Genomic DNA, 10,505 nt, shown 5'->3' with positions numbered 1-10,505 from the left:
CGCCATCTGTCAGCCTCGTCATCACCATTTACAGGATTTGTTTCCATCCAATGTAATGTGAAGATCCGTCATCAGAAGAATCAGATCATCCAATAAAATGATAATCTAGGGAACTCTGGTGTAATATCATCTGATTATGATATAATTAAGATGATTGCAGAGATTAGATAAACAAAGGAAATTAACAATCTGACACATTGGTATATTAGGAGGAGAAGAGTAACAATCTGTCTGATATACAGAGTATAATATATAGAGATTTGGAGAATTTAGAGGCCAAGTTAACACCACAAACTCGTTACTGTGTTGCCCAGAGTGACCATTCTTGAATTCATCAGACCAGGCCACCTTCTTCCATTGCACTATGCTCCAGTTCTGATGCCCACGTGCCCATTGTAGGTGCTTTTGGCTGTGGACACGGGTCAGCATGGGCACCCTGACCGGTCTGTGGCTACACAGCCCCATACACAGCAAACTGCAATGCTCTGTGTGTTCTGATACCTTTCTATCAGAACCAGCATTCACTTTTTTTAGCAATCTGAGGTCCATTCTAATGGATCGGACTACACAGGCCAACCTTCCTCCCCCACCTCCATCAATGAGCCTTCCCTCCCCGCTTCCATTAATAAACCTTCCCTCCCCCACCTCTGTCAATCAGCCTTCCCTCCCCACCTCCATTGATGAGCCTTCCCTCCCCGCCTCTACCGATGAGCCATCCCTCCCCGCCCCCATCAATGAACCTTCCCTCCCCACCTCCATCAATGAGCCTTCCCTCCCCACCTCCATCAATGAGCCTTCCCTCCCCATCCCCATCAATGAGCCTTCCCTCCCCACCTCTCTCAATGAGCCTTCCCCCTCCTACCCCCATCAATGAGCCTTCCCTCCCCCACCTCCATCAATGAGCCTTCCCTCTCCCACCCCCATCAATGAGCCTTCCCTCCCCACCTCCCTCAATGAGCCTTCCCTCTCCTACCCCCATCAATGAGCCTTCCCTCCCCACCTCCATCAATGAGCCTTCCCTCTCCCACCCCCATCAATGAGCCTTCCCTCCCCACCTCCCTCAATGAGCCTTCCCCCTCCTACCCCCATCAATGAGCCTTCCCTCCCCCACCTCCATCAATGAGCCTTCCCTCTCCCACCCCCATCAATGAGCCTTCCCTCCCCACCTCCCTCAATGAGCCTTCCCTCTCCTACCCCCATCAATGAGCCTTCCCTCCCCCACCTCCCTCAATGAGCCTTCCCTCCCCACCTCTATCAATGAGCCTTCCCTCTCCTACCCCCATCAATGAGCCTTCCCTCCCTACCTCCATCAATGAGCCATCCCTCCTCACCTCCCTCAACGAGCCTTCCCTCCCCACCCCCATCAATGAGCCTTCCCTCTCCACCTCCCTCAATGAGCCTTCCCTCCCCACCTCCATCAATGAGCCTTCCCTCCCCACCTCCATCAATGAGCCTTCCCTCCCCACCTCCATCAATGAGCCTTCCCTCCCCCACCTCAATCAATGAGCCTTCCCTCCCCCACCTTCAACAATGAGCCTTCCCTCCCCGCTTCCATTAATAAACCTTCCCTCCCCACCTCCATTGATGAGATTTCCCTCCCCGCCTCTACCGATGAGCCATCCCTCCCCGCCCCCAATCAATGAGCCATCCCTCCTCACCTCCCTCAATGAGCCTTCCCTCCCCACCTCCACCAATGAGCCTTCCCTCCCCACCTCCATCAATGAGCCTTCCCTCCCCACCTCCATCAATGAGCCTTTCCTCCCTACCTCCATCAATGAGCCTTCCCTCTCCCACCCCCATCAATGAGCCTTCCCTCCCCACCTCCCTCAATGAGCCTTCCCTCTCCTACCCCCATCAATGAGCCTTCCCTCCCCCACCTCCATCAATGAGCCTTCCCTCCCCCACATCCATCAATGAGCCTTCCCTCTCCCACCCCCATCAATGAGCCTTCCCTCCCCACCTCCCTCAATGAGCCTTCCCTCTCCTACCCCCATCAATGAGCCTTCCCTCCCCCACCTCCCTCAATGAGCCTTCCCTCCCCACCTCCATCAATGAGCCTTCCCTCTCCTACCCCCATCAATGAGCCTTCCCTCCCTACCTCCATCAATGAGCCATCCCTCCTCACCTCCCTCAATGAGCCTTCCCTCCCCACCCCCATCAATGAGCCTTCCCTCTCCACCTCCCTCAATGAGCCTTCCCTCCCCACCTCCATCAATGAGCCTTCCCTCTCCTACCCCCATCAATGAGCCTTCCCTCCCCCACCTCCATCAATGAGCCTTCCCTCCCCCACATCCATCAATGAGCCTTCCCTCTCCCACCCCCATCAATGAGCCTTCCCTCCCCACCTCCCTCAATGAGCCTTCCCTCTCCTACCCCCATCAATGAGCCTTCCCTCCCCCACCTCCCTCAATGAGCCTTCCCTCCCCACCTCCATCAATGAGCCTTCCCTCTCCTACCCCCATCAATGAGCCTTCCCTCCCCACCTCCCTCAATGAGCCTTCCCTCTCCTACCCCCATCAATGAGCCTTCCCTCCCCCACCTCCCTCAATGAGCCTTCCCTCCCCACCTCCATCAATGAGCCTTCCCTCTCCTACCCCCATCAATGAGCCTTCCCTTCCTACCTCCATCAATGAGCCATCCCTCCTCACCTCCCTCAATGAGCCTTCCCTCCCCACCCCCATCAATGAGCCTTCCCTCTCCACCTCCCTCAATGAGCCTTCCCTCCCCACCTCCATCAATGAGCCTTCCCTCTCCTACCCCCATCAATGAGCCTTCCCTCCCCCACCTCCATCAATGAGCCTTCCCTCCCCCACATCCATCAATGAGCCTTCCCTCTCCTACCCCCATCAATGAGCCTTCCCTCCCCCACCTCCCTCAATGAGCCTTCCCTCCCCACCTCCATCAATGAGCCTTCCCTCTCCTACCCCCATCAATGAGCCTTCCCTCCCTACCTCCATCAATGAGCCATCCCTCCTCACCTCCCTCAATGATCCTTACCTCCCCACCCCCATCAATGAGCCTTCCCTCCCCACCTCCCTCAATGAGCCTTCCCTCCCCACCTCCCTCAATGAGCCTTCCCTCCCCACCTCCATCAATGAGCCTTCCGTCCCCCACCTCCCTCAATGAGCCTTCCCTCTCCACCTTCATCAATGAGCCTTCCCTCCCCACTTCCATTAATAAACCTTCCCTCCCCGCTTCCATTAATAAACCTTCCCTCCCCACCTCCATTGAGGAGCCTTCCCTCCCCACCTCTACCGATGAGCCATCCCTCCCCACCCCCATCAATGAGCCTTCCCTCCCCACCTCCATCAATGAGCCTTTCCTCCCCACCTCTACCGATGAGCCTTCCCTCCCCACCCCCATCAATGAGCCTTCCCTCTCCTACCCCCATCAATGAGCCTTCCCTCTCCACCTCCTTCAATGAGCCTTCCCTCCCCACCTCCATCAATGAGCCTTTCCTCCCCACCTCCATCAATGAGCCTTTCCTCCCCACCTCCATCAATGAGCCTTCCCTCCCCTCCTCCATCAATGAGCCTTTCCTCTCCACCACCATCAATGAGTCTTCTCTCCTCACCTTCACAAATTAGCCTTCCCTCCCCACCTCCCTCAATGAGCCTTCCCTCCCCACCTCCTTCAATGAGCCTTCTCCCCTCACCTTCACAAATGAGCCTTCCCTCCCTATCTCCATCAATGAGCCTTCCCTCTCCTTCTCCATCAATGAGCCTTCCCTCCCCACCACCATCAACGAGTCTTCCCTGCCTACCTTCATCAATGAGCCTTCCCTCCCCACCTTCATCAATGAGCCTTCCCTCCCCACCTCAATCAATGAGCCTTCCCTCACCACCTCCATCAATGAGCCTTCCCTCCCCACCTCCATCAATGAGCCTTTCCTCCCCACCTCCATCAATGAGCATTCCCTCCCCACCTCCATCAATGAGCCTTCCCTCACCACCTCCATCAATGAGCCTTCCCTCCCCACCTCCATCAATGAGCCTTTCCTCCCCACCTCCATCAATGAGCCTTCCCTTCCCTTCTCTATAAATGAGCCTTCCCTCCCCACCTCCATCATTGAGCCTTCCATCACCACCCCCATGGCAGTGCTGGGGGGGAATTTGGATCAATGAGAGTGCTGGGGGGGAGTTCTGATCAGCCAACTTAGGTGCTCTTGATCTCTTGATCGACATCATCTGCTGATCTGAGAACTGTAGTGGAGACTTTTAATGGCAGCTCTAATCACAGGTAGTGTTACGCACTGTGTGTCCAGCTTTGTGGTGTCTCGTAGCAGTGACACCTATGCCGAAATAAGGAGATAGGGTCTCCTCCAGCCATTCCCACTTCACATTCCATACCCATCAGCTGCCCTTTAGTCTCTGTCCCCCAGCCATGCCGTGAACTGAATGGGCGGCTGCGAAGAGGCTGAGTGGGCGACCGCGGGTTCCAGGAACAGCCCTGCTGGGCGGCTGCGGAAAGGCTGGGAGAGCAGCGTGGGCTTCAGGAACAGCCCAGAATTCGGTGACCCCCTGGCAAATTGTCATTCTACCCCCAACGGGGTCACGACCTCCAGATTGAGAACCACTGCTCTAGCAGCTAATTAGCTGCTAGGATGTTTGTTCTTACATGAGACCCGACTGCTGGTTCTAAAAAACGCACCGGGCTGAAGGCATCATCCCGGCATAACAACTGAAAGTCCAGAGATGTAAGGGTTCGGAAGTAGATATACACTACATTTCCCCTTCCCAGTGTAACAATATGGCTTCCAATTTGTAAAACTACTCCACACTAAAAAAAAAAAAATGTATTCTTCTGAAAATTTTTATTTTTTTCCAGAAAAAAATCAACAGGGAAATTTTTTTTTCCCCATGGCTTTAAAATTCCCGGGAAATTTGACATCTCTACTTGCTGCCTAATAGATCCCACCCACTCTCAGATGCCATTGTAACCAGATAATCAATGTTACTCACTTTACCTGTCAGTGATCGGTATGTTGTGGCTGGTCGGTGTGTACGGGTTGTGTCCGGGTACGTGTCACGTCACGGATGACAAAAAGCAAAACATAAAAGCGCAGTGCGAACACATGGAACACTGTCTACATAACCCAGCAATAAATTGCCATATACAGAAAGGCATTCCAAAGGAAGTCATTATCCTGCATTGTAGGAATGCCTTTGTGAATGCCACATTTTATGACGGGGTGATTTACAATGTAGATAGTGTTTATGTGTTTTATGTTTTCGTTTTTATCATCTATGATAAGATATGTACACAGGAACAGCCAATTGTTTTCTGCCATAAGCCCCATACAGCTACTTGTCCTGCCTCACCACCATCCAACCAGACTGATTCGTTCTATACTTGCTGGATTGTGACTATTTAACTCCTTAAAGTGGTGTTGCCACCAAAAAAATTAAAAAGTGCTTAAAATTCATTAAAAATAAATAATTGGAAAAAAAAAATTTTTTTTTACTCACATCTAAATACCTGTTGCTAGGGGGTCCCTCGTAGTCTGCCTTCTTCCTTGCCCGGGCTGATGACATCACTTCCCCTCGCGCTGCACAGTCATCTGGGACCTGTCACGTGTCCCAGATGACTGTGCGGCGTATCACGGCGCCCTGTGCTGCTCGTGCATGCGCAGTGGGTGCCACAGCTGGGTGCCCACAGTACGAATGACGTCACCGCGACCCTGGGACAGGTAAGTGTCCAATTATTAAAACTCAGCAGCTGCAGTATTTTTAGCTGCTGAATTAAAAAATTTTTTTTTTTTTAGGGGCACCCCACTTTAAAGAGGCGGGTCGGTTTAAAAAAAAAAAATTAAAAGTCAGCAGCTGCAAACACTGTAGCTGCTGACTTTTGATAAGCAGACTTACCTGTCCAGGGCGCCCGCGATATCGGCCGCCTGAGGCTGACCCGTCCCTCGGCTCTCGGCTTCACTGCCCGTTTCCTACTGCGCATGCGCGAGTAGCGCAGCGCTTTGTGAATGGGACGCGCTGTGTTCTGGGACACACACAGTTCCCAGAACACAGCGCAACCCATTACCCAGAAGACGCCGCACGGAGGAGAGAAGACAGAAGATCTCCACGGAGGAGGAAGAGGCAGATTAGGACCAGGGCTGGTGCAAGGATTTTTGACACCCTAGGCAAAACCTAATTTTGCCGCCCCCCTGGCTCCACCCCTGACCCCACCCCCTTTCCCCTGCCCATGTAAACCGCACTTTTTAAATGAAGCACCCATCAAATGCAGCCTCTCCAGCGCCCATCAAATGCAACCTCTCCAGCACCCATCAAATGCAGCCTCTCCAGCGCCCATCAAATGCAGCCTCTCCAGCGCCCATCAAATGCAGCCTCTCCAGCACCCATCAAATGCAGCCTCTCCAGTGCCCATCAAATGCAGCCTCTCCAGCGCCCATCAAATGCAGCCTCTCCAGTGCCCATCAAATGCAGCCTCACCAGCACCCATCAAATGCAGCCTCACCAGCACCCATCAAATGCAGCCTCACCAGCACCCATCAAATGCAGCCTCACCAGCGCCCATCAATGTAGCTTCACCAGCGCACATCAAATGCAGCCTACTAGCCCATCAATGAATGTTTTCTTGCTTCCATTCATGCGGTAGATTGGATACAGACACAGTCCCCTGCCACCGCTGCGCCTCTGACACCATGTGCGAACAGAGCTGCTGCTGCCTGCTGATGCTGAGACTTAGTTGCTTGCTGCAGAGAGAAGAGAGTAGGAACACCAGTGGCCGGGCGCCCTAGGCAGCAGGGCACCCTAGGCGGCTGCCTAGTTTGCCTAGTGGTAGAACCGGCCCTGATTAGGACGATGTGCCTAGCAACAGGCATTTCTGGTAAGTTCAAAAAAAATAAAAATTTTCATTTTTTTTCAGATTTTTTTCTAATTTGTAATGTTTTTTTTTTTTTTTCAGGGTGGCCCTCCACTTTAATGTGTCAGACTGTCCGCTTCCTTTGTTAATCCATTCCAGTTTGGCTGAGACAGTCCCACATCTCAGACCCAGCGGCGGTCCGCATTAGAGCCGCACGGTAGACATGTACAGTGCCGAAAAATGTGTTTGTTTTTGTTTTCGTTTCAATGAGGTTTTTTTTTTTTTTTTGTTTTTTGTTTTTTTTTGTTTTTTGGGTCATTCGTTATGATTGCAATACATAAATTCGAAAATTCGTAAATTCGAAAGTCCGAAAATTAGAAAGAGAATCCAAAAATTCTAAATAATAACTAACTATTAAATTATAGGTATTGGAATTTCCTTTCAAATTTGGCTGTTAGTGAACGTGACGCATACGAATTCATCCGAAATTACGAATTTTCCAAAATAGTGAATGCCGTATCTAAACGAATCGAAAGTAACTAATTAACCACTTGCCGACCGCGCCATAGCCGAAAGAGGGCTACAGCGCAGTCGTGTTTTTCTGGGTGGACATCCATGGACGTCCCCCCCCCCCGGGGCACGCTACCGCAAACATCTGTGACCGCTGGGTCCTGAAGACCCGGCGCATCACGGATCGCGGTAAACAGCCGCTGGTAGCGGCAGTTTACCATGTGATCGATCTGTCAAATGACGGAGCGATCACTTGTAAACAAACCGGCGTCATGTCATGACGCTGGTTCCTCCCTCTCCTCTCTGTACCGATACAGTGCCAGGGGAGAGGCGGAGAGATGGCAGCAGCGCTGTGGGCTGGATGTGTAGTGCCCAGAGCACTGCTCAGTGCCAATACTCTCCCCATACTGTGCAATAATATGCCAGTACTGTGCAATACTCTCCCCACACTGTGCAATACTCTGCCGATACTCTGCCAATACTCTGTCAATACTCCGCCAATACTCTGCAATAAATTTTAACAGAAACAAAGAATTTTTTTTTTTTTTTTTACGGAATTTTCAGTCTTTTTTGATTTATAGCGCAAAAAAAAAAAAAAAACAGCGGTGGTTAAATACCATCAAAAGAAAGCTCTATTTGTGTGGAAAAAAAGGACAAAAATTTCATATGGGTACAGCGTTGCATGACTGAGTAATTGTCGTTCAAAGTGTGAGAGCACCAAAAGCTGAAAATTGTTCTGGTTAGGAAGGGGGTTTAAGTGCCCCGGTAGTCAAGTGGTTAATAATAATAAATAACAATAAAAAATTTTTTTATTATGATTAGCTTTATGCCTGAGGAAGTGGGGCCCTGACACACAATGCACACATTGGAAGGGCTTCTCTGTGCTCCAAAATTAACCCCTCCCCTGTTATGTGGCTTCTCCTCCCTGCAGCACCAATCCACTGTTGCTCCTCTGTCGCTGATGGCTTTTCCTCTGCAAAGGAGCCATAGGGGGATTTAATTCTGTAAGTAGATCCCGCCATTGCCTCGACTAACCCCTCCTCCCTGTACTGTAGAGATGCACTGTTCAGAAAGGGAGGGGGGGGGGTGTGTTATGTTGAAGCTACTTCTTAAATGAACACAGTAAGTGATTCGTACCACTCGCTCCAGTGTTTATTCTCCTCACTGAAGCACAGTAAACTACATTTACTATGCTTCAGCATGTAAATGATTAGTAACCATACAGAGACTTTTATTAATTTATCTGCAGAGAAAGGGAATAAGGACTCTATGTCCTCAGTCAATTTCTCTGTCTCACAAACGTGCCCTGCACCCACACGGATGTCGGATTTGGAGCAGCATGTCCGTGCAGCCACTGCGTCACAATTGGCATAAATAGAACTGCCTGCACGGGGATGCACAGAACACTTGTGCGTCCCCTTGCACATGACCATGGCCCTCACAGGGGCGTACACTTTAGTACACCCTATGTGAACGAGGCCTTACTAGAAAATTAACAGGAACTGAGTACGTTATGCTGTTTTCTGTGGGCTAATAATGATTGTAGTGTTTTTTTTTGTGAAAACAAGTGAATTGATAAAGATTTGCGGGGCCTAAAAAAGCAACTATTGTGGAAAATGTACTGGGGGTCAGTCTGTTCCCCAGTACAACCCCCCCCCCCCCCCCCCCCCAGGTCAGTCTGATTGACCTTGGAGGATTGTACTGCAGGGGATTATACCAGGGGACAGATTGACCTGGGTGGAGGGAGAAAGATTATACTGGGGGACAGATTGACCTGGGCGGAGGTTATACTGGGGGACAGACTGACCTGGGCGGAGGTTATACTGGGGGACAGACTGACCTGGGTGGAGGGAGAACGATTATACTGGGGGACAGATTGACCTGGGCGGAGGTTATACTGGGGGACAGACTAACCTGGGCGGAGGTTATACTGGGGGACAGACTGACCTGGGTGGAGGGAGAACGATTATACTGGGGGACAGACTGACATTTTGTGGAGGTTATACTGGAGGACAGACTGACCTGGGTGGAGAAAGAAGGATTATACTGGGGGACAGACTTACCTGGGCGGAGGTTACACTGGGGGACAGACTGACCTGGGCAGAGGTTATACTGGGGGACAGACTGACCTGGGTGGAGGGAGAACGATTATACTGGGGGACAGACTGACCTTTGTGGAGGTTATACTGGGGGACAGACTGACCTGGGTGGAGGGAGAAAGATTATACTGGGGGACAGACTGGCCTGTGGGGAGAGAGAAGGATTATACTGGGGGACAGATTGACCTGTGGGGAGAGAGAAGGATTATACTGGGGGACAGACTGACCGGGGTGGAGGTTATTCTGGGGGACAGACTGACCTGGGTGGAGGGAGAACGATTACACTGGGGGACAGACTGACCTGGGTGGAGGGAGAACGATTATACTGGGGGACAGACTGACATTTGTGGAGGTTATACTGGAGGACAGACTGACCTGGGTGGAGAAAGAAGGATTATACTGGGGGACAGACTTACCTGGGCGGAGGTTATACTGGGGGACAGACTGACCTGGGCAGAGGTTATACTGGGGGACAGACTGACCTGGGTGGAGGGAGAACGATTATACTGGGGGACAGACTGACCTTTGTGGAGGTTATACTGGGGGACAGACTGACCTGGGTGGAGAAAGAAGGATTATACTGGGGGACAGACTGACCTGGGTGGAGGGAGAAAGATTATACTGGGGGACAGACTGGCCTGTGGGGAGAGAGAAGGATTATACTGGGGGACAGACTGACCGGGGTGGAGGTTATTCTGGGGGACAGACTGACCTGGGTGGAGGGAGAACGATTACACTGGGGGACAGACTGACCTTTGTGGAGGTTATACTGAGGGACAGACTGACCTGGGTGGAGAGAGAAGGATTATACTGGGGGACAGACTGACCTGGGTGGAGGTTATACTGAGGGACAGACTGACCTGGGTGGAGGGAGAAAGATTATACTGGGGGACAGACTGGCCTGTGGGGAGAGAGAAGGATTATACTGGGGGACAGACTGACCTGGGTGGAGGTTATACTGGGGGGCAGTATGACCTGTGGGGAGAGAGAAGGATTATACTGGGGGACAGACTGGCCTGGGTGGAGGTTATACTGAGGGACAGACTAACCTGGGTGGAGGGAGAAAGATTATACTGGGGG

Source organism: Lithobates pipiens, unplaced genomic scaffold, assembly GCF_037356315.1.
Source record: "Lithobates pipiens isolate NorthernLeopardFrog02 unplaced genomic scaffold, aLitPip1_a1.2 Scaffold_19, whole genome shotgun sequence".
In the NCBI taxonomy this organism is placed as follows: domain Eukaryota; kingdom Metazoa; phylum Chordata; class Amphibia; order Anura; family Ranidae; genus Lithobates; species Lithobates pipiens.
This window is presented reverse-complemented; position numbering follows the sequence as displayed.